This window comes from Diabrotica undecimpunctata, chromosome 1 (assembly GCF_040954645.1).
Source record: "Diabrotica undecimpunctata isolate CICGRU chromosome 1, icDiaUnde3, whole genome shotgun sequence".
Taxonomy (NCBI): domain Eukaryota; kingdom Metazoa; phylum Arthropoda; class Insecta; order Coleoptera; family Chrysomelidae; genus Diabrotica; species Diabrotica undecimpunctata.
Window position 1 is genome coordinate 52,911,871 of NC_092803.1, and position 26,561 is coordinate 52,938,431.

Consider the following 26,561-nt stretch of genomic DNA (forward strand, 5'->3'; position numbering starts at 1 on the left):
TTCTGCAAATTTGTTTTTTTTACAGCTTTTTGCTTGTGGCATTCTGTATTTTTCTGTTGGAAATAAACCAAAATTTATTTATTGACATAATTAATTAACTAAGTTGTGATCTCTATTCGAAAGATCGTTTTAAAAGTTAGAAAAAAATAGAAAATAAATAATAGAAGATTATATAAATAAGACAATATATAATAATAATAAATAAATAGGATAAATTTAACCATCATTTATTTATTTGAAAACAGTCTTTGTATATAGAGATCGAAACATCAGTAAATACCTGTAAATAAGTATATTGTGGAATATTTCGATCAAATAATATTTAAAAAATATAACATTCAACGATGAAATAAAAGTGAGTGTACGCCACTGCATTTTTCAAACAATAAAATTACTCTTTCAAATGGTGAAATCTAACTATAGATAGTTTAATTTTCTTCCTTGTTTAGACTTTGGTTTACCTTGCGAATTGACACGAAATCTTTAACACATTGTGTGACCGAAATTTAGAAAAAAAAAAAAAAACAGGTATATATATACCTCATAACTTGTGTTTTTTAGGAACTCGTATGTTTCCCCGTCAGTTTTCCCGAACACAAACCTTCAAGTTTTAATTATCGATATGGAGCGGCTTTAATTTTGATCTTTGTGGTCTTGATTGAAAACGGTTCGTATTGTATTTCGAGAAAGCCCTCAAATATTCTTACAAAACGAATCCAAAGAGCGAAAAACAACTTGTTCATTGTGTGAGTCATAAAAACAGTTCAATATTTTTATGTTTGCGGCAACAGATGAAGGGACACATTTTTCTTTATTTGCAAGACAATGATTTTGTCGGATAATGGGAACTGTCGCTATAGTGTAGGCGCAAATGAGGTTTTGTGACTTCGGGGACAAGGGCAGTGTGTTTTCTTGAGATATAAAGTTATATATACACGGAATATTGTTTTAAGTCACATATAGTATTTAAATGAAAATAATGATAAATTTGATACATACTAAATAAAAATTAAAAAGGATATATTCGTATTTAACGTATAAATAAAATGATCAACGGGTTTCACATTAAGGCTATCATTAGAAATTAAAATTAGGTTATTAGAAAGCGGGTGGTGAGGACTACGACATAAAATATCCGATCTCTCTATAGCCAGGAGCTCTCTAAGCCCTGTTTGACAAATCAGATAAATATAGAACAGATCTGACAGATCTCCAAGAAATAAGGACAAGAACCTAGTGGGTATATAGCTTGATTGACCATTCTCCTCCATCCCTTCTTATCCATTGCTTTCATCCTCCAATTTGTGGCGGTGAGTATTTTTAGATCATCCTCTACATCAATTTTCCATCTTGTTCTGAATCTACCTCTTTTCTGACGTCCTTCTATTGTACTTGATAAATAGTAGCATTTGCTGTAGTCTACCCTCCGCCGTCCTTTGTATGTGCGCTAGCTATATTAGTGGTTACAATTCTCTAAGATCTTGTTTGTCCCGATCCAAACGCCGTTCTTCATTTTTCTTTTAAGTATTTTCCTTAATAATTTTTGTTTCCACATCTGCACCATTTCTTTATGTTTTTGTATTTAATGTACATGTCTCTGCTGCATAAGTTTCTATAGGCCTAATAACCGTTCTTTATATTCTTAATTTGTTGTCTTAGTTGTTTCCTTTTAGACATCTGTTAAATAACCGGGACAATAAATCAAATTAACTATTTGATGTGTTCTTTATCAATTTCATATGTACCCCACCTGGTCCAAGATTTCGACTGTTTTTAAATATTTTCCCCACTTCGCTAGATGTAATATCATGTATGATGTTGTCTCTTGTACGTAATATATCAGGGTCCTCACTTTGAAATATAATTATGTCTTCCTTTAAAATTTGTTTCTATTTAAGTGTTTCAGTTTTCTAGGCGTATTGGCTATATACTTATTTTGGATCGTTTTTTTTTCCTGAGGTTTTTTAACAACCTAGGTTCTTCCTAGATAATGACTTATTTCTTTGCATTTGTTATCGCAATATTGATTTTTCGATAATTAGGTATTTTTAGTAGACAAAGATATGTGTACTAATAAGAAAGAAAAAAGTAAAGCAATGTAAGGAAGAAAATGATTTTCACGAACTATAGAAAAGTTGCGAAGACTCACAAGAGGATAAATAACGAAAACGAGAGACGCGGCATATATTACAAAATAAAAAATTATTTTAAGTACATTTTAAACAAATAAAGCAAGAATCAGACACTAGATCCAGAAATCACCCACAAGATACAGACTAGTTGGTTTAAATGGAAGCGAATGGTCGGGATACTTTGTAATCGAAAAATCGGGTAAGGACTGAAAAGAAAGATATACGAGAGTATGGTAAGATCTGCGTTAGTCAACGGCGGTGAAGTGTGGCCTGTAAAGAAGATTCAGGAAAAGAGAATGAAGGTAGGTCAAATGCAAATGTTACGATGGGTGTTAGGTAAGATCAGAACAAACAGGTTCAGAAACGACTTAGGGAAAGAGTCTATAGTCTCAAAACAAGATTTAAGAAAAAACACTGTAATGGTTTGGTCATATCATACGTAGAAATGAAAACTATAGGGCACGAAGGATAGAGCCGTTAGAAGTTGTTGGAAGGAGAGGTAGAGAAAAACTGAGGAGAAGATGGAATGACTGTGTAGCAGAAGGCTTGAAAGAGAAAAAAGTTTGGGTGAAGAAGACCCGATGGACAGAAATAAGTGACGATAAAAAATAAGCAATAGCCACCCCTAAAAAAAGCTAAGAGAGAATAAGGAAAAGATGCTATATTTACAATCAAACTAGCATAGAAATTAAAAGAACTATGACATAGACAACAACAAATTAAGTAAATTTACAGACAAAAACAGCAGGTAAACCCCAGTGATATAACTACTAGAATTACACAGGGAGACTGACGAAGACAAATATTTAATATTATATTGGACACCAATAATGTAGACAGACGTCATTAACTAGTATAGTTAAGAAAACTTACTTACTACTAGACGGAACATACAACTATTACAACTAACAAGATTATTGGCCTTATATTCTCAGAGGACAAAAGACCAGGATTTCGATCATGCAGATCCTCCCGGATGCCGTATATGCCATAAGACAAATAACACAAAAATTAATAGAATATAGTGAACCTCCCTGTATGTATTGTTAATCTAGTAAAGGCATTCAACCGACTCAACTAAAGGACATCATACGTCTACCCTATGATATACAAATTCCACATAATCCAATAAAAACTGAAAAACAACAAGTAGGTTTTTTTAGATGTTATAAAAACTCTACGATAAATTAACGTTAAAACTTAACTAACCAAACGAGAAAAAAAAAACCAAAAAACACAAGAAAAACTGTAAAAGAGCACTATTGTTCAATTATTTTATTTAACAATAAAACACTGAAAACTTTGTTTTCAAAAATTTCCACAAAATTTATTATAAAAACTTATAACTACAGCTGTTTCGGCAAAGTGCCTTTCTCAAGTGATATATTTTTAAAATAAATCACTGGATCAGAATAGTCTTTAATGATATAGGTTCAGGAGGAAAGAACTGTTTGTCTCAAGTTGGTCATTCAGAATTATATCTGTGTTTTTTAATTTGTTAATTTCCATAGATTCTAACAAAGATAGCTTAAAGCCTTTATTTTGAATGTGAAGAATTTGAAATTTCAAATTTCAACGAATTTAGCGTGTTTTACCCACTTAGGTTTTTCTCTAAATTAACAGAAGATAATACTGACTAAGAGTGCAGTGACTATCGAACCATAAGCTTAATGTCACATACATTGAAAATTCTGTTGAAAATTATCCACGCCAGAATTCACTCTAAACTGGAGCTGGATATTAGTGACACAATATGGGTACCGCAATGGTATAGGTACCAGAGAGGCACTATACTCCTTCAACGTGCTAATGCAGAGATGTTTGGATGTTAACCGTCCTCTTTACGTCTGTTTAATAGACTACAATAAGGCTAATAACAAACCTTTATTACAATCAGCGAGCAATATTACGAATGGAAAAAGAGACATCTGAAGAAATGGAAATAAAGAGAGAAGTCAGGCAAGGCTGCATACTATCACCTTTATTATTTAACGTTTATTCTGAACAGGTAATTCGAGAAACTCTGGAAAATGAAACAGTCGGAATAAGAGTAAATGGAGTCTTAGTTAACAACATCAGATATGCAGATGATACAGTAATAATAGCCGATAATTTACAAGAACTAGAAAGACTCATAAGTAAAATAGTAATGTGTAGTAGGGAGTACGGACTCTCGCTCAATATCAAAAAGAAAAAGTTTATGAAAATTTGTAAAAACAACCATAATACTAACGAAATCTTAATAGTAGAGGGCCAGCAGATCGAAAGAGTAAAAAAGTACACTTACCCAGGAACACTTATAACAGAAAATACTGACTACACTTCAGAAATCAAAGTCAGAATCGAAAGAGCACGTTCTAATTTTATAAAAATTAAAAAGGTACTATGTGGCAAAGACTTAACATTAGCTCTTCTTCTTCTTCAAGTGCCATCTTCGTTCCGAAGGTTGGCGATCATCAGGGCTATACGTATTTTCGAAACTGCTGACCGAAACAATTCGTTGCTGCTACAGCTATACCATTCCCGTAGATTCTTTAGCCAGGAGTTTCGTCTTCTTCCTATGGACCTTTTTCCTGCTATTTTCCCCTGCATAATTATTCGAAGCAGTTCATATCTTTCGCCTCTTGTAATGTGTCCCAAGTATTGCAGTTTTCGTTTTTTAATCGTAAATATGACTTCCTTTTCTTTATTCATTCTTCTCAAGACCTCGACGTTTGTGACTCTCTCGGTCCATGATATTCTCAGGATTCTGCGATACATCCACAGTTCAAATGCCTCTAATTTTTTGGTATCAATCTTTTTCAACGTCCATGACTCCATTCCGTAGAACAGCACAGAAAGTACGTAACATCTCATCAGGCGAAGTTTCATTTCAAGGCTCAAATCTCTTCCGCAGAACACTCTCTTCATTTTAGTGAATATGGATCTGGCTTTTTCTCTTCTTATTTTGATTTCTGCTGAGCTATCGTTGTCTTCATTTATAAAAGTGCCTAAATATTTGTATTTCCTAACTCGATCGATAATTTCATTGTGTAAATATAAATTTTGGACATTTTGTGTTGATTTCGATATTACCATAAATTTAGTTTTCCTTATGTTCAAAGATAGTCCATATTCTTCGCTGTAGTCTGCTATCTTATTCACCAATGTCTGTAGCTCTTCAAGTGTTTCTGCGATCAGAACGGTGTCGTCGGCAAATCTCAGATTGTTTAATCTAACACCATTTATTTTAATACCTACGGATTGCTCAGAGAGTGTTCTATTCATTACGTCTTCGGAATAGAGATTAAACAGGGTTGGTGACAGTATACACCCTTGTCTCACACCTCGCTTTATTTCGATTTCTTCAGTGGTATTATTCTCTACTCTCACTACTGCTTTCTGATTGTAGTACATATTTGCTATTAGTCGGATGTCTCGTTTATCTAAATTCTTTTCTGTCAGGAGTCTGATTAGGTGATCATGCCGCACTTTATCAAAGGCCTTGTTGTAATCTATGAAACACATGAATACATCTTGATTTATGTCAAGACATCTTTGAGACATAACGTTCAGTGCAAACAACGCCTCTCTTGTTCCAAGTCCATTTCGGAATCCAAACTGGGTATTATTGATGTCCATTTCCAGTTTTCTGTGTACTCTAGAGTGTATAATTTTCAGAAATATTTTCAGTACATGGCTCATCAGACTGATTGTACGGTAATCACTGCATTGTTTGGCATTTATCTTTTTTGGTATAGTAACAAAGGTGGATAAAAGCCATTCTTGTGGTATTTTTCCTGATGTATAAATGCTATTGAAAAGTTTAACCAAAATGTGAATCGAGTCTTTTTCTATTAGTTTAAGGATTTCCGTTGGTATTTCATCTGGACCTGGGGCTTTACCATTTTTCATTCTTTTTAGTGCGTACATTACTTCTTCTTCCGTTATTTCTGGACCTTCGTCTCCTTGTATGTTACTTAGCTCAGATTGTTGTCTATCATCTGCAAAGAGTTCTTCAATATAGTTTTTCCATGTCTTCAACTGTTCTTCTAGTTCTGTTATTATGTTTCCGTTGACATTATACAGGGTATTTGGCTGCTTACGTTTTTGTGTACCTGTAAGTTCTTTCACTTTTTTATGTACATTAAAAATATCATGTTTTGCCTGCAATTGCTCTATTTCTTCACATTTTCTTTTATAAAAATCTTCTTTTGCTATTCTGATTTCTATTTTGATTTCTTTCTGTATTTGTTTATACCTTTGTTCGTTTTTTCCTTTCATTATTCTCCGATTGTCCATGAGAAGAAGGATCTTATCAGTCATCCACCTTTGCTTTATTTTTGGTTTTTCTTTAGTCAGAATTTTCTTCATAGGACCTGTTATCGCCATTTTTACGTTTTGCCATTTTTTATCTATGTTGTTCGTTGGCTGAGATGTTTCTTTTTCATGAAGTATTTTGAAATTATTATTAATACATTTTTGCAGTTTCTCCTTTACCTCCAGGTTACATAAATGACTGACGTCTATCTGATTTGCTCTTCTTTTCTGCTCCAATCTTTTTAGTTTAATACTCATTTGCGCTATTAGAGGGTTATGGTCTGAAAAGACATCTGCGCCTGGGTAAGCTTTAACGGATTTTAAGGAGTTTCTGTATCGTTCGTTTATCAGTAAAAAATCAATCTGGTTTCGAATTATTCTTTCGCCATTGTCCTGGGGTGATTTTCACGTATAAAGTCTTCTCTTTGGTAAGTTGAAGAATGTATTAGATGCAATCATGTTATTCTCCTGGCAGAATTGAAGTAGTCTGTCACCTCGTCATTAGCTCTTAAAGTACGTCTAACAAAATGTTACGTATGCAGTGTACTATACTATGGAGTGGAATCATGGACGTTAAATCTAGACACAATGAGACGACTTAACGTCCGAACGAATTTTGAGGGTTTCCTGGGTAGATAGAGTTACAAACAATGAAGTACGGAGAAGAATAGGTAAAGAGAAGGAAGTTGAAATTACAATTAAAGAAAGAAAGCTACAGTATCTCGGACATGTGATGCGGGGCGAGAAGTATGGCATCCTGCGACTCATAATGCAAGGAAAGATAAATGGCAGAAAAAGCTTTGGAAGAAGGCGAATATTTCATGGCTTAAGAAGCTAAGAGAATGCTTTGGATGCAGCTCAAAACAATTATTTAGAGCTACTGCCTCAAAAATTAAAATAGCTGTGATGATTGCCAACCTCCGTAGCGGAGATGGCACCTTAAGAAGAAGAAGAAGAATAATGACTAACCTTTCTTATGTGTCTACAGGCAAATCCGTATTTGTAAAAGATAACGTCTAATTCATAGCATTATCATCAAAGAAAAATAATTAACAAACCATTGTCTATCATACATTAATTTGAAATTCTCATCTGATACAAAACCATGTATAATTATTTGTAAAAGTTTAAACAATATTTAATACTTTCTAAGTAACCCCGAAATAGCTTTTCTATAAAAATGTTTCTTAGAAACTATTCACTATTGAACTCCACTGTGCTCCGAAAACTCTTTTGAATTATAAAGCATTATATTTACAAATTCTTAACCTATACAGACTCTTAAATATTTATGATCTCATTGTATTTTGCACACAAAAATTTATTTTATTCTTGATCTATTTTAGATTTATGACAATATATATAAACGATCAAATTTAAGCTAAAATAAACTGAAAACTTACCAATCCAATATCAGCTGGGAATGGCATTAGTCAGGGTGACCCACTGAGATGACCTGTAAAGAATATTATATCAGTTCAATGCTAAGACTATGAAATTTAACATGAAAATATCTAAGTCTAGTAGTATCAGGAGAACCAGTAACAAAAAAGTTTGATATTAAAAATTTAAAAACAGTAAAGATATCTAAATAATCTGGAACTTATATAATAAGTGACAACAATATTCAAGGAGAAATGAGGGTACAAAAATAACAGAAACCTAAATTATACTCTAAAAATCTAATTCGGTATGCCAAGACGTACACTGCTGAATCAGTACCTTAACCCTTATCCGGGCAAGGTGAGTCTAATGAACCCGATAGGCCACTTTTTTTATCACAAATTGATAAAAAATATTTATTGAATTTAATGCATTGTTGAATTTGTTTAGAAGTATATTTTCGATAATATAGTCATGAGCTATTCAAAATCTTCATGATGATGTTTGAAATTGATGTATCGAAAGAATTTTGTTACTTAAAGTGGCAACACGAGTCCGTCGGACCCTATTTGTGTTTACAGCTAAAGTCTAAAAAGGCTGTTAAAAAATTTAATCTATCAAACAGATCATTATCAGACCATTCGAAAATCTTTTTGTACCTTTATTATTGGAATGTTCCAAAAACCATTGTTAGCTGCAGAACTGCAGGAGAAAGTCAATGATTTATGAGACTTCGATGAAGGCACTAAAAGTGACTCTGAATTTAAAGATTTGGCAGCAAGTAAAGATGATAATTGGCAAGTAGTATTGAATAATTTTGGAGAAGAAGGAACGACAAACTTGCTGGAATACGCGATGTATGGAATAAAGTCAATCAAAACTTTCAGAAATACTAATTACCAGCAATAAACATAACAGTAGATAGGCAACTTATTCCGTATCGAGAAAAGTGTTTCTGCGTTCTGAAAAAACAAAGAAGTATGCTAGTCCTGTCTACCATGCATTACAAAACTAGATATGAAGATGATGTTAACCAAAAGTAGATATGATACTCCATTATTGCTGCCCTCGTACGGAGTACGTACAAAAATTACACATATAGAGTTATTTATATTACTGGAAGCAGAAAAATTTTGATCTTTTTATATAACTTAACCCAATCCCGATACGAAGGGAAAAGCTCTTGCAACTAATCGCATACCAAACCACGAAATTCATGATCATATAATTATATAGTTTCCATACTTAAAATGCTCATTATCGTACAGCGTATACAATTGTAAAGTAAAGCTAAAAAACATTTCATTTGCTAAGCTTGTATGTGAACAATGCAAAACATGTGACTTTACGGTTATTCCGAAAAAAACCTTCGAAAACTATTGTGAATGAAAAAAAAACTTATAAATGCTGCAGATGAGTCTAGATAACTTTATTAAAATCAGAGCTCTAACCCTAAATCTAGAGAGGCTAAGATAATAGTTAAGTAGCTTAAAATTGTTCCAGTCAAATTAAAACCTGGTGTTTGTACAGTTTGCTTGTAATGATTGTAAATTTTCCTAAAATTAATGCTAAGAACATTAGCCTCAACTACTTCTGCTCAAGCTACTCAAGCTAGCTATTTACGTCTACAGATAGCTTTCATCTTAACGTGTAAGAATCTCTATAAAAACTAGATAAAACTTTCGACTTCCAGACTTTGGAATACAGTCCAGATTTCAAGAAAATCTGTAGAAGGGATGATGTTATCAGTGATTATATCAACAATTGCACTTTTTTCATTCCTTTTGTTAAAAGATATGTAGATGATTTAGTTTTGGCACTTCCTAAACACAAAATTCATGAAACAGTCAACATTTTCAACAATCATAATCAACATATACAATTTACAGTTGAGGAAGAGGTAGATAATTCTCTACCATTCCTTGACATGAGAATTGTAACAAATACAGACAATATGTTGAATACCAGATGGTTCAGAAAACCCATATGTAGTAATAGATTTATAAGCTATTACTCTCATCATCCAAATAAGATGAAAATGAACCTTATAACAGGATTAAAAGAACGTGTTTTAAAACTTTCTTATCCAGATTATCCACATGAAGATCTTCAATTGGTAAAAAATATTTTAATTGAAAACTCCAGATATGCTTCATAGGATGCTTTTTTCTAATATTGTTAATATAAATAACTCAACACCATTTTTGCTAAATCTCAAAACATTGTATCTAACAATCAGAACATCTATTATCATTCACTACGTTTTATACCATCATTAAAAACTAAATTAATACAAACACTAAAGGTTATTGACAATATAAAAATAGCAACAAAGAACATCAAAACTATTTCATCTTTATATTCCAAAACTAAATATCCTATAGACAAATTTGAAAAAACGAATGTAGTATACAGCATTAGTTGTACTCAGTGTGAAGCTGACTATGTTGGTGAGACCGAAAGAAATCTTTCAAATCGCATTATTTCTCACAAAAGTGATTGCAGAATTAAAAAACCATCTTGTGCTTTGGCAGAGCATGTAATCGATAAAGACCATATTATGGATTTTGATAACATTAAAATTTTATGTAGTGAAAGTAATAAATTCAAAAGGACTTTTTTGGAAATGGTTTGTATTAGCAAATGTGATAATAATTTAAACAAAAGATCAGAAATTCAATATCTAAGCAAAATTTATAATTATATTATTTCTTTATAATTTATATATGAAACTTGAAAAATATCACATTTTTATTAAATTTTCCATATATGTTACATTTTTTCAGACATCTATCAATGGTGAATAAATCTTCTTCTTTTTTATTACTAAACAAATAAGAATTTTTAAACAAAATTTTATTTTTTTAAATATAATTGTCAAAAGTAAAAATTTTAAGTTGGCATTTATGACATTGAGGCTTATTTGTAATTGGTCGCTACTTTAAACTGTTTATAAATTCAATTATTTTTATTAAGAAAATGTTTTCAAAATTATTAAAATTTCAGGGAAGAATTTATTGGATAAGGGCATTTTAGTATTAATTCTTTTTGAAATGTATTTGCAGCAATTTTATTAACCAAACTAATTTTATTTTGTTAACAAAAATTTTTTTTTTCTTTCTAGTTCAACTTTGTAAGATATTTTGTCTTTTTTAGCAGCTCTTGATAATAATAGTTAACCAATAGCCCCTTTTATTGACTCCAACCCATCCAAAACATTTATATATATATGAAAAAAGGTGAAAGAAATAATAAGTTAGACTTACTCACAATCAATTTAATTTAACTAATCGGACGACCGGTTTCGCTTTCTATAATATGCAAAGCATCTTCAGGTCACGATACAAAGTTAAAATGCTGAAAACAATAATCCCTTATTAGGGTGTTGTCTAATAAAGATAAAAAACATAGGTAGGTGATATAAATTATATAAATTACAGTAATTATGCCAATATTACATGTCTGTGGTTTTATAAATGAATAAAAATAATAAAATGTTTAAGCAGACAAGGTAAGACCCACAAATTGGTAACATCGTCTATTAAACTGTAATGAATCAATAAATAAATAAACAACTAAATAAACATTACTTACATGCCGGTACTCTATTAATTGATGGATCCATCAATTAATAGAGTACCGGCATGTAAGTAATGTTTATTTAGTTGTTTATTTATTTATTGATTCATTACAGTTTAATAGACGATGTTACCAATTTGTGGGTCTTACCTTGTCTGCTTAAACATTTTATTATTTTATTCATTTATAAAACCACAGACATGTGATATTGGCATAATTACTGTAATTTATATAATTTATATCACCTACCTATGTTTTTTATCTTTATTAGACAACACCCTAATAAGGGATTATTGTTTTCAGCATTTTAACTTTGTATCGTGACCTGAAGATGCTTTGCATATTATAGAAAGCGAAACCGGTAGTCCGATTAGTTAAATTAAATTGATTGTGAGTAAGTCTAACTTATTATTTCTTTCACCTTTTGAAATGGACTCACACAAGCAACACATTCATGATTTATATATATATATATATATATATATATATATATATATCCCGTTTATAGCGTAATCCGCCTTTGGGTTCCCGTTCGCCAAGCCTGTCTATTCTGCCAGTCTACTATTTAATACTGACATAAAAATTTTAAATGTTTATTCAAACCATCATTATTATTAGATCACCTCAACTTCTACTACTTAGGGAAAGTAACCAGTTTTTATATAACTTGCCCCATTTTTTCTAGGCAAACCACTTAAGGGAAAGTCTCAAATTGTTAACATTATTTTATTGATGTTTATGCTTCTATTATTAAAAAATTATTATGAAAAAATAGGTTTTAAACTTACTAAAAATACCTTCAAGTATGGGCAATTTTTAAAATCAGGACAGCTTTGCAAAATCAAGCTAATTTTTCTCTGTTTCGTACTGTAACCTAGGAAACCTTTTTTGGATGGTGCTTAAAAGGAAAGCAATGGAGACACTGCAAGCGGCAGCTAGATGGTTGGTGGAGAGCGAGTCAGAGGTTCGCAACTAGCTTTTGGGACCGGGAATGGATTCAACAGAAGAAATAACAAAGATAAGACAACATAAAATAGATTAAAAAAGACAGAAATAGATAACAAGAGAGAAAGGTAAAATTCCCAAAGATGAGAGAAGATTAGAAAAAGGGCGCAACTTAACTTTTGGAGTTGAAAAACCTTAGAAACGAAAAGAGATAAGAAGAGATAATTAGATTCTGAGACCAAACACAAGAAAATATATTAACAGTTAATTATTAAATAAATGTGGTCAACACACTATATAAACAAATAATAAATATGTTCGGTATTCGGATACTCTATTATCAGGAAACTTATTAGGAGTATATAAATAAAATTCAGTGGGTAAACAAAACAAAATATAATCAAACATTAAGGAAAACTTGATGTTTAAAAAAAAATCCAAAAATGTAGATCATATAAATATCTCTCCTTAATGTTTTATGCTTATCTCGAGATAAATGGCTTTAGAAGTAATAATTTGTAGCAAGTACAAAATAATACTAAATTAATTTACAATAAAGTTGCAGAAGTACAAAGACAAGATTATAAAAATCGGTTTTAACAAAAATTAAAATAAGGACCAAACCGCACTTGGTTCACAAGAAATTATTCATATGGCTTTTATTTAAATAATTAATGTTTGTAATTAACATTTGTTAATCAAAATATATGAAAGTTAATGAAAGTTCTGAAAAGTGCAACTGATGAAATCGTTGTTAATTGGAGGTAATATTATTAGTAAGACCACTTACAGTAACTCTGTAAGTGGCAAAAAGGCAAATAACTGTACCATATTGAGAGAAAGGTTTTCTTTGAAGTAAAGCTATTTATAAGAAGTTTAATAATTTTTTTTTTATTTAAATTAACGTGCATGTGACATCTATGGTCATTAGCACGAGTTGCGATTACATGGTAATATCATATTAATTACAAAATAATGTAGTTTACATTAACATTTAACAGAAAGTAGTAGTTTACAAAAAACATTAAAACATAAAGAGAAAATAATAAAAACTTATAATATAACATTTATATTTTGTTGAGCAGTTGACTTTTCTCGAGGAATTTGATAACTTTGTTGATTTGGTCTGTGCTGTTTAGGACCTCTTTGAAGTTAGTACTGATACTAAGTCCTAGAGATGCTACTTTGTTTTGTAGGTCATTTACTCCTAATTGTAGAATTTTACTAGTAGTTGCGTTGGATTTACCATGACAGTACATTATTAGGTGATCGGCATATAATACGCATTTGATTGGTGGAGCTATATTTTCACTTAACTTGCTAATCGAAAGAATGAATAAGGATGTGCTTAAAACTGAACCTTGAGGAACTCCATCATGTTGGATGTGTGGAGAAGAAAGAAAGTTATTGGCAGAAACCCTGAACGAACTAGATGTTAGAAAGTTTTTGATAAATGCGTATATGTTGCCAGTAAGGTTACATTCAAAAAGTTTGTCAAGAATTGCATTTCTAGAGATGGTATCAAATGCGCCTTCTATATCAAAGATAGTTGCTATCAAATCTTACTTGCAATTTATTGCGTTGGAGATATGGGTTTGGAGTATTACCAGATTATCTCTTGTGGAGCGCTGTCTTTGGTAGCCAGATTGTTCCTTTGGAATAATCTTGTGTTTTTCAAAATACCAGAAAAGACGTTTGTTGATCATTTTTTCCATTAGCTTACACATAGTGCATGTGAGAGAGATGGGCCTGTAAGATTGTGGAAAGATAGTTTGCTTATTTGGCTTGAATATTGGTATAACAATAGATTTGCTCCACTGAGATGGAAATTTATGGGAACTCCAGATTATATTGTATAAATTAAGGAGTTTATTAAGACCATAATTAGACAAGTGCTTTAGGAATGCATAAGGAATATCATCGGGCCCAGCTGCAGTGTTTCTACTATTAGCTAAGGCAGATATTAGCTCATGGATAGTGAAAGGAGAATTAAGGGATCTACTATATTCAGATGATATCAGACGATTTCTGTGTGAATATAAGTCAAAAGTAATATTATTGGTTTTATTCCTGAACTTTTCTTCAAAATGTTTGGCAAAAGCGTTAGGAATAAGTTCATGTGAAGTGATCTCTATACCATTTGAAATTAAACGAGTAATTTTATTATTAGTTTTGTGACCTTGAATTTGTCGTATTTTTTTCCAAAGTTGGCTAGGATTGGAGTTTTCATTGATAGATGATACGTAATCTTGCCAGGATGATTTTTTACTTTTTTTAACTACGTGTTTGGCTTTGGCTTTGAAATTTTTGTAATTTATTAGATTTTCAAGGCATCTATTTTTTTGGTACTTATTTAAAGCTTTTTTGGATAGACGAATCGCCTCTTCACAAGAAGAGTTCCACCAAGGAACTGCTTTATGATTTGGAGAGAATGATGTTTTGCCAATGTGAGTCTTAGCAGCTGAAAGAATAGTGTCTGTTATTGACGTTAACAAATAGTCTACATCATTGATTATTAGATGACCATGAGCGAGCAAGAGAGTGTCAACAGCTTTTGAATACTCTGGTCAGTTAGCTTTATTTAGGCGCCAATAGCTTTTGGCAGAGGCAGTCCCGTTACGATTGTTGGAAATTATTATCGGATAATGATTGCTATCAAAGAGATCGTCAGCTGTTTGCCAGGTTAAAAAAGGTGCAGATTTAGGGTCACTAATACTAAGATCTATAGCAGAGAACGATCCAGAGGAAATATTAAAATGAGTATTAGATCCTGTGTTAAGAAGACATGAGTTTGTGCAGTTAATAATATTTTCAACTACTTTTCCCCGTCCAAATGTTGATTGAGAACCCCACATACGGTTATGTGCATTGAAGTCGCCTGTGAGTATAAACGGCTGTGGAAGTTGGAATATAAGGTCTAGGAGCTCTTCTTCTTTTAGAGAATGGTTTGTAGGAATATATATGGAACAGATGGTAAGTTTATTTGGGCAATATGTAGTTATGGCAATTGCCTCAAGATTCGTTATTAATGGTAGCATTGTTGAGAAGATTTCGCTGGACGCAAATATTGATGCACCTCCACTAGCTCTGAAGCAGTTCGTCCTAATAAAGTGGTATCCTTCAAAGGATTTAAGATGAGGAATATTAGTTGTATTAAAATTAGTCTCTTGGAGACAAAGAAAATCCTTATGGTAAATTGATATAAGATATTGAATTTGTTCAAGGCGCGGATAGTATCCGTCGCAGTTCCATTGTAAAATAGTGAAATTAAAAACTTATTTAGTTAGTAGAAAGAATATACTTTGTACTAATAACGTAATTTTAGAAAAAATCCATATCATTGCAGTTAGAGTCACATGAATTATTGGACGTAAGGCTGGTATGTTCGTCAACTTCTATAGGATTTAATGTGCGTTTTAGCTTTTTTGTTATTCTTGTAATGCGATTTTTAAGTGATCTATCGGATACAGTTTGGTATATTTGTGTAAGATCTTCGAGGAGAGAATGAATGTTCATGGTGAAATTATGACCTTCTTTGAGAGGATCACTACTCCCAAAGGAATTTTCTAGGAAGGCAATAATTTGTAATGCTGATAAAGAAAATTTTTCTGGATTAGCACAAATTAATTTTTCAATACTTAAATGGGCAGATGGATTAATTTTACCAATTTCTTTGTCATCAGTTTTTGTTTTCTTTTTAGGAGCTGATTTAGGAGTTGCGAAGGTTGTTGTGTTTGGTGTGTTATTAGAGTTTAAGTTTGGTGGGCTAGCGGTAACCAGTAAAGAAGGTGATTCAAGACTTGTGTCAGTGGAATGAGTTCTTTTTATGCCAGAGTTAGAAGGGACAGATAATGGTGTTATAGACTGTTCATTTGGGTTTGTTATGTCAGTAGGTAGGTTATTTGAATATATTTCTTTTTTTGAGAAGGGTAAAATAGGAGATATACTAGAAGGAGGATCAATTGGCATTTGGCTAGAAGTTGTATTTGGAGAGGGATTGCTAGATATTTCTTGAGGGTTAGGGCAGGAGTCTGCAATATGTCCAGATTGCTTACATAAAAAGCATTCTAGTTTGTCCGAAGTAATAAAGATCCTATAATTTGTATTTTCATATAAAATTACAATTGAAGTATTTAACTCAAAGTATTCTTTATCTGGTATCACAAAGACTGAGCGTCGAAAACTGAAGATGTGAGCATATTCGTCTTCCGGTGAACTACAACGGATAAGCGAGATAGGGGAAGCAAGTTGTAATCCAAGTTCATTTTTAAGTGCTTGCTCTATGAGTGCATTCGGGATCGAAGGGCACACGTTAGAAAGTAGTAGCCTCTTTGCAGGTGTGATAAGTCTGCGAATAGATATTATTTGATTTCTAACAGAAATAGTCGGATTATTTTTTAGAAGATTATCTACTACGGTTATGGAAGAAAGATAGATGCATATACGCTGGTTAGAAATACGTGAAGCAAAGGTTATTTCTTTAGGGGTAACGATTTCGCCGATTGCCTTTATGTAATCAAAAAGCACTACATCTGGGATAGCGTTCATAACAATGGCTTGAGTTCTACTGTGACATGATGTTGCTGTTATAGATTTTTTCTGTGTGATTTTGGTAACTGCAGCGAAGCTAGGTTGAGCTGTTTGTGATGATGATGCCATAATTTGATTTTAATATTTTGGATGCCAAAATATTAAGTATGGCCAGAAACGACTGGCCTAATTTTATTTGTCGAAAGTATTTAAGTGATATCGACTTACCAATATGTACTTGATAAACAATCACATTAAACTAACAAGTTTTTATTAAAAATACTATTAGTAAAAGCCTTATATTCACTCGTTGGCTTCTGAAATAGGAATGTGAAATAAATTTAATAACTCTCTTCCTAGCGCTATAAAAAAGGGGCCTAAATGTTCTTTGTTCTCAAAAAAATTACGATTGCCCCCAAATTTCTAATAAAGTAGCTATCAAGTAATCTGCATGTTTCGGTACTTCTTTTAAGGAAAAAAAAGCTGAAAGATATAGGAAGAATTAGGTCTATAAAGAAACAAAATTCTATAATACCGTTAGCTTTTCATAAAAAACTATGTCGGCACCTCTCATTCGTTTCGGCGAGGTGCAAAAGGAAGATTTTTGGGTACGGCCATTGCCATAGCTGCGGTAATTGCAAAAGGTCTTTAAAATTATACTTAAAGTAATATATAATAATTAGTTATTAATCTAATTATAAAAAAAATGTTACAATATCTTGTGTAGATACTGAGTTTTTGCTTTTTTTTATTATTGTGCCGTATTTCAACGAAGGTTGGCGATTACTTCTTTAAACACTACCCAATCTTTGGCAACGTGAAATATCTGTTTAACACTGAGGTTAGTCCAATCTCTGACATTCATCAGCCAAAATCCTTTTTTTCCAAGCCCTTTCTTCTGTACACTCTTTCTTACATGATGACGTGTATAACAGTATTTATCTTTTTAGGTTTGCTTACGTATTTGCTAAAGTCGAATAACACCATTGTGTAAATTTGTATCTAGCTCTTTTTTAAGAGTTACACAATTCTTTTAATAATTATACGATTAGGTGTAACATTTATTGATAGGAGCTATTAATATTCATTTCTTTGTATTACAGTGTTAAGTATTAACCAAAAGCTTTTCGGTATAACCAAAATATTGAAGTGTCCTTTTCAATTGAATGAAAAATATTTACTACCACGTTTTTACCGGCAACCTATTATCAATGTATTCTATAGTTATCTATTATATCATATAATTATCAATGTATTCCTAAAAGTGCATGAAAAAAGTAAGTTTAAGTAACTCTATTATGATGACTTTACAATAGGATCTTGTACTATAATGGCTATGTCGTCTGGGAAAAGTATTTCAATTTGTGTAGGGGGTAAGAAAATCTATAATTTCAAAAGGAATTAATAGTAGCATTTAAGTGGGTAGTAAAACAGTAAGTATTTAGTAATTTATATTCCAATATTGATGAACCATTTGCTGATTTTAAAAGCTACTATTCAAATTGAGTTTAAAACACAAATTGTAGAAAATGCTAAAGGATAATTTCAACCAATCGAAACTTCAACTATTAAAATAATTTACTAGAAGTCGGGACTGCTGCTACATAATGATTTCGTGCATGTAGAAAAACAAAATTTCATCAATAATTTAAAGGAAATGGTTATGAGATACTTAACGGTAATTTATTGTGGGCGTAAAAAAAGAAAAACAATCACATTAGGGGACAACTACAGTACGCAAATGGATCTCAAAGAGAATAATAAATTTTATATTATATAAAAACAGCCATTGATCTAGGAACGGTATTTTTAATACATAAAAGTGTTTATTTTTATAAAAGTTCCTAGTTTAGCTATAAAAAGTAGTTTATAAATATATTTTTAATTTTTAATGAAGAATGAAAAAAAAAATGAAAGATTTGACAGGCAACACAAAAGAATACTTTTGATAATATAAAATAGAAGTAGAACCTAATAATAAATATATAATTAAATATTAATATACTTCTTCACCATCAAAGCAATGCAAATTTGAATTACTAAGCGGCGGAATAGCTGGATTCATGTAGTTAAAAAATACTTGCGCAGGTTTGCAAGCCAAGATATTATTAAAAAAAAAATTATTCAAAAAATTTCTTTATAAATGGTATAACAATATAAAACCCCATCGGGCTACATTACATAACGTTTATGAAATTAACATTCCATCATCAGTGCTTTGCTAAAAAGTATAACCACTTTAATTAAATCAAACGTGAAAGTTCAAATTTTGACCAGGGTTATTACAAAAAGTGTGGTTAATACTTACTGGATGTACATGTTTAAACCCACTTAATATATGGGTAAAATCCCTTTAAATGTTTAAAATTATAAAGTATGAATTTTATCTTAAACATCATAGTTTATAATTTAAAAAAACTTAAAATTAATCTAACAACATTTAAAGGGTTTTTACCACAGTTTTTGTATTAACCTTGGTCATAATTTTAACTTTCACGTTTGATTTAATTAAAGTGGTTATACTTTCTAGGATAGCACTGATAATGGAATATTAAATCTTAAAACGTTCTGAGATGTAGCCCGATAGGGTTTATATATATATATATATATATATATATATATATATATATATATATATATATATAAAGCCTATCGGGCTACATCTCAGATTTATATATATATATATACATATATATATATATATATATATATATATATATATATATATATATATATATATATATACCTTTTATAAAGAAGTTTTTTTAATAATTTTTTTTTTACAGCCAATTACAGGATTTTAGTTTCCTTTATTATATTATTCGATTATTAGAATTAGATTATTATTCCTGGACCTCTTGCCCTTAATCTATTTCTAAAGTATAACCTACAGCAACTCATATTTTCCTTCTTTTTGTTTAATGGGTGCAGAATACTGTTGTTTTCGACATATTACTATTACCAGAAGGTCAGATTGATACCGCCGATTGATATTGATTGATGTACCGCCAAATGCTAAGAATAAGCTGGACCAGCAGAACTACGAATGAAAAAGTACTGAGAACAATGAACACACGCCCTCATCTGGTCAATACTATCAAAATTAGAAAGACGTCATATCTAGGACACATAATGCGCCATAGGGAATTTGAGCAGCTCCAAGTAATATTAGAAGGTAAGATTGAAGGTAAAAGGGGCATAAGACGAAAGAAAAAATCTTGGCTACGAAACATCAGAGATTGGACCCAGACAAAAGGAATAGATTAAGTCATTAAGCCCATAATAGAGAGAAATTTGCCATATTGATCGCCAACCTCAACAAAGAAGGCACTTAGGAGGAGGAGGACAAACAATCAAGGGCAGTGGCGCAAATGATTTAATTACACCCATTATACCAACTCTTTAATGAACCAGATGTAATATGAACCATGTGAAATGATAAATAAGGCGAATGTACCATAAAAGCTTTAAAAACTCTTTATAATGCCTGCCTGCCTCTGTGTAGGAATTACACCAGACAAATGAAATATTATAATAGTGCCATTATGATCATATTCCATAAAAAATGGATGTAACAGAAATTAAAAATTACAGACCTATCAACTTTTTCTCTCATCTATATAACCTCTTTATGAGAATAATTACTAATAGACTGGGATCTAAGTTAGATTTTCACCAACCACGCTTTGAAATGAATAACAATGAAAGCAATAATCTCCAGCAAAGCTTTATGTCTAAATCTCTTACGAAGAGCAATATTGATTATAGGTACACAACGCTTTCTCAGAATGTATATCATAGCGCAGTGATAATGTACTGGGGCAATACAAACATATTTCCCTGGGAAAGGGTAGAAAGGAAAGAAGGGTATTAAGCAAGAAGGCACCATCTCTCGGAAACTATTTACCGCTTTATTACAGAGTTCTACGAGAAACAGTGATTGAAAAAATATTCAAGTCAACATAAATGGGAAGTATCTGAACAACTTGAGGTTTGCAGATAACGCAGTCCTTATGCGGACCGGGTAGATCATACCTGTCAGCTTCTTTAAGACGTTCAGAGCTCTAGTACAAGACACAGCTCTAGAGACAAGAAAACAACAAACGGAAAACTTCCGTTTCCGTCCAACAAAGGAAAGTCCTTACATCAGATATTCTAATGTGCTTCAAAGGAAGGTATTTGATCAATGTATATTTCTAGCTCTAACGTATAGAGCAGATACATTGACTCTTACCAGAAAAGTAATTGATAAGATACAAGTGGCACAGCGCGCAATAAAGAGGTCAATGTTCAATATATTCCTCAGAGACAGAGTTTTAAAACAAATAGAAAAAAAAACTGGTGTTATCGACGAAATTAACATTATTACAACACTGAAATCGAACTAAGCAGGTCATGTTGCAATAGTCAGAGATAGAAGATTGACCAAGAAAATTGTAGACTAGAGACCTAGACACGATGATTATCGTAATAGAGGACGTTCTCCAACAAGGTGGTTAAACAATATCAAGCGCATATAGCACAACTGGATTCAAGGTTTTTATGCAAGGTGCAAGATTTACGGGCGGCCTATGTTTAGCGTTGGACTTAAAAAGATGATGACAATGAATTCCGGTCCTTGGTCAAAACACTTTCATATTTTAGTTTACTAGGGTTGTAGTTATAACCCAAATATGTTTAAGTCTATTTGAGGCTAAATTATCTAATCGAGGCGCGTTCCCAATTTTAACTTACGTATAACCTCCTGTATTCTACTATTCGATAACGAAGTACTGTAAATATCTATTTTATAATCCTCTAAAATAATAATACACTATCATTGAAAATAAGACACAATGACTTTATAACAGTTAGTTAAACAAATTTTAATGCTTAAATTGTGGCTATATAATTTATGAATACTCTGCAATTACAATGTATTTACAAATCATTAGACAAATGGAGTAGTCAGTACGTAAACTGTTAAAGGCAAAATAAAGCTCTAAAATATTGTTTACTAAAATCAGATCATTTAATATTCGCATAACTACGCTCATTAAAAACAAAAACATAATGTTCCTCGACATACGGCATAAATATCGTTTGACGCTGAATACATGCCGTAGAAAAGGCCATTAATTGCCCAATTGTGCCGTGTATGGTGCTGCTGTGCCGGACATGTGTTATCTGCGAACTTTGTTGGGGTATTTTATAAAGGACCCCTATGACACACAACTAACATTTTACTGGGGTAGGATAAGCGGATAACAAACGCTTTTCGGTGTTGTAGGGGGCGTTTTTGGACCCCGACTTTTCAACTTCAGGACTAGCATTGCGGATTTTCTGTTTAAATTTAATGAAATAGAGCTTATTACATACATATTTTAAAATATATTTGATCGCTTGTAAATACATTAGAATGTAGGCTGTAAAAACTTCCACCTCTTTATATTTCCTATTTTGATATAATTTTTACTAGTTCTAATATTAACAAACTAGTAGACTAATTTACAATTTTTTTTGAAATTATTTTTCTATAAAATGTACCGTTTAAATGTTTAATTATGCTATGTAGAATTTACCATTGATATAAAATATTTTAAAGTCCAAGTCATTTGCATGCTTTATTTAATTTATTCCATATTCTACACATATATTTCTTTGCCGTCACCTTCTCTTTTGGATAATATTGCAAAAATTTTGTGTACAAAACAAACTTTAAGTCTATAAGTATTTAAGTATACCAGTGTAGAATTTTGTAGAATATTCTTTACCAATGTGCAGTAGTATGGTTCTGTCCAGTTACATTGTGATGACGTATGCTTTCCAAATTTTTGCATCACCTATACGCATCGAGTATTCCTTGTGAATGAAATTTTTTAAATTATTTTTTTTGCTAACTCATATTTAGAAGTACTATTTTTGTTTATTATTAGTTTTGTTACACTTCTTTCTAAATGTTTTTATTCAAAACAGCAAACAATATGACAATACCTATTAAGAACTCCAACCTCATGACAAAACTATTCACTTAGTTATTACCATAGACATATAATACACGAGAGACTAATCGTTTCAATAATAGCTCGTTCTCCCAGTGCGACAGAGAAATCTGACGCAAAGCAGTCCCTGCATCTCTTTCTAATCTGCCAGTTTGGTCGACCACGTGACCTACATGGCCAATAAGAAGGTCATGTGGTCGATAAATCCAGTCCATTAGACATACAGGGTGGTCCTTAAGTAATTGTACAAATAGAAACCGTAGATTCTGCACTTTAAAATATTACGATTTAAGCCAACTTGCTTTAATAAAATGTTGATATTAAGAAAGATACAGGGTGTTAAAGTGCAGATTTCAAATTTTATTTTTCGCTATAACGTTTACGTTTGTAAATATTTCTGGACAAAAATATACAATTGGATGTTTTTGAGTAGGATAAATTAAAATGTTATACACACTTTAACGTAACTGATAGAGGGCGCCACATATGCCACATGTGTGGCATAAATTTGCGCTTAACTTTTTTGTTCTTAAAAGATAGCTCTATTTGTGTTAAAAATATTAAAGATACATTATTTTTACAAAGAAAAGGTATACTTGTTAGTAACCTCAAAATTCAACCGTTTTCGAGATAATCACATTTTATAAGTCAGCTGCATAATAATCCTTAGTGCGGTAAAGCACTGAATACCTCTAGATAAGCATCATTTATAGTTTACTCTTATTAAAATAACTTAAAAATGATAATGTAATATCACAAAATGCTTTGTTATACATCTTCTTTTTTAGGTGCCGTGTCCGTATTCAGACGTTGGCCGTCATCATGTTGACAATTTCCCTTTTCTATCGCTTCTTAAGATTCTATACTGGCGTTGTATTACTTTTCTCTATTGTAAAATGCTGAAATCCCAAAATATGTGGTTTATGCAAAATGGTACATCACCACATTCTAGAGAGAAGGCAGTTAGAACATACTTAAATACAACTTTTCTGAACGTTGCATTGGTAGTGGTAGTCATATTCCTTGGAGATGTGGTGAAATATTGATATAATTATTTAGTTCATAAGAAAATCCGAAAAGAATATTTATTATTCATTGCGTAAATTGTTTAGTCATTTTGATTGGGACAAATAATAGAAACTAGAGCACAGGTATTGAATAACACATATGTGTCTTGTTTCATAATACTTTTGCTACAAATCTAGCCTTAAAGACTCAGCATTGTTACACAAACACCATCGTTGGCCTAATAACCGATATTTTTATAAATATAGTAAACACACGGGCAATTTAGTTTAGCATAATATTAGTTCGTTAGTAAATAATAATAGTCCATTTGTTCGAGATGTAATTATAGTTACTAGTAAGCTGTAACATAATCATATAAATAAGTAATGTCATCGATAGGTTATTCCGTGTGTGTATATAAGTAACCAATGGACGAGATACATCACAGTTTAATATAATATTTAACCTCTGCGACAAATAAGATGTAGTTCCATAAAATACAATAAGATTTGGATATGTATCCAAAAGAATATATTCATACATTATACATTATAGCCACCAAGTAGCCCAGAACTTAATCCGCTTGATTTGGGTGTATGGGGCGTATTAAAACAACGTGTCTATAAGAATCCCATAAATATTCGCAACCAACTGTGGGAAGAAATAAATTCTGCAGCAGTTTCTTTAGAACCAATGATGCTATTTAATATGAGAGGATCTTTTATGGAATATATCGACAAATGAATTAAATAAAATGGTGGACATATCGAACACTTACTTTGACAAAAAGTTATGGTATTTAGTTTAACTATTTCTTAATTTGGTTTGTAAACAAAATGTTTTGATTATGACTTTAATTTAACATAAAATGTAAAATGTTTGATGTAAAATTCTATTATTCTGTTATTTTGTCAAATCCTATTATTAATTATTATCTCACTGATACATTTATTTTATTTAATATTTCGTTAATTATTAACTTTAGTTTAAGGTATTTTATACCAAAATTTTTAAGTATTAATGTTTTTGTTTATTTTTCCTTCGTTGCCTGTAGTAATTGCTTTAAATCAGAATTATGCAGCTGATTTCAAATGCGATTATCTCGAAAACTGTTGAGTTTTGAATTTATTAACAAGTATACCTTTTTTTTTGTTAAAATAATGTATCTGTAATATTTTTTGTCCCAAATATAGGTAACTTAAAGAGCAAAAAAGTTAAGTGCAAATTTATGCCACATATGTGGCGTATGTGACGCCCTCTATCAGTTACATCAAAGTGTGCATTAAATTATAATTTCTCATATTTAAAAGTACCCAGTTGTAAATTTTTATACATAAATGTTTACAAACATGAAAGTTATAGCGAAAAATAAAATTTAAAATTTGCACTTTAACACCCTGTATCTTTCTTAATATCAACATTTTATTAGAGCAATTTGCTTAAATCGTAATATTTTAAAGTGTAGAATCTACTGTTTCTTTTTGTACAATTACTTAAGGACCACCCTGTATATGCAGGGATTTGATTAAGTCAGTTTTCTCTTGCCGAATTGCAGCATATATATATATATATATATATGTATATATACATATATATACATATATATTTATACATATATATTTACATATATATATATATATATATATATATATATATATATTATATATATATATATATATATATATATATATATATATATATATATATATATATTTATATATATATAGATATATATGGAAAAGGGATGTATTTGTAAATACATTGTAATTGCAAAGCATTCATAAATTATGTAGCCACAATTTAAGCATTAAAATTTCTTTAACTAACTGTTATAAAGTAATTGTGTCTTATTTTCAATGATAGTGTATTATCATTTTAAAGAATTATAGAATACATATTTACAGTACTTCGGTATCGAATAGTAGAATACAGGAGGTTATACGTAAGTTAAAAATAAAAGTTGCGATTAGATAATTTAGCCTCAAATAGACTTAAACATACTTAGGTTATAACTACAGCCCTAGTAAACTGATTTTTTAAAGAATATGAAACTGTTGTGACCAAGGAGCGGAATTTAGTATCATCATCTTTATCATTAGCCCTTTTTAAGTCCACCGCTAAACATAGGCCGCCCGTAAATCTTGCACCTTGCACTAACACCTTGAATCCAGTTGTGCTGGATGCGCTTGATATTGTTTTACCACCTTGTTGGAGAACGTCCTCTATTACGATAATCATCGTGTCTAGGTCTAGAGTCTAAAATTTTCTTGGTCAATCTTCTATCTCTGACCATTGCAACATGACCTGCTCAGTTCCATTTCAGTGTTGTAATTATGTTAATTTCGTCGATAGCATCAGTTTTTCTTTTATTTGTTTTAAAACTCTGTCTCTGAGAAATATATTGAACATTGACCTCTCCATTGCACGCTGTGCCACTTGTATCTTATTGATTACTTTTCTGGTAAGAGTCAATGTGTCTGCTCTATACGTTAGAGCTAGGATATACATTAATTAAATAGCTTCCTTTTTAAGCACATTAAAATATCTGATGTAAAGACTTCCCAAAGTTTGTCGTTTGTTGTTTTATTGTCTCTTTTTCTTATTTAATCTCGTATCCCGGGTATCTATAGGTATAAACTTTTGATCATTTTGCGTTCCAAAAGTTGAAATTTTTTTACAACAGAGAGCTCTGAGGGTCTTAAAG

The 26,561-nt window shown here is 31.3% G+C and overlaps 1 protein-coding gene across 4 annotated transcripts in view; it reads right to left on the reverse strand.

Annotated features, from left to right (window-relative positions):
* Positions 1–26,561, reverse strand: part of LOC140449314 (protein O-mannosyl-transferase TMTC1-like) — a 1,384,234-nt gene that overhangs the window by 1,192,489 nt on the left and 165,184 nt on the right. For all 4 annotated transcript variants that reach the window (XM_072542477.1, XM_072542470.1, XM_072542463.1 and 1 more), the window contains exon 2: positions 7,835–7,887. The gene's annotated coding sequence lies outside the window, so the exon portion shown is untranslated. The remainder of the gene's footprint in view (positions 1–7,834; positions 7,888–26,561) is intronic.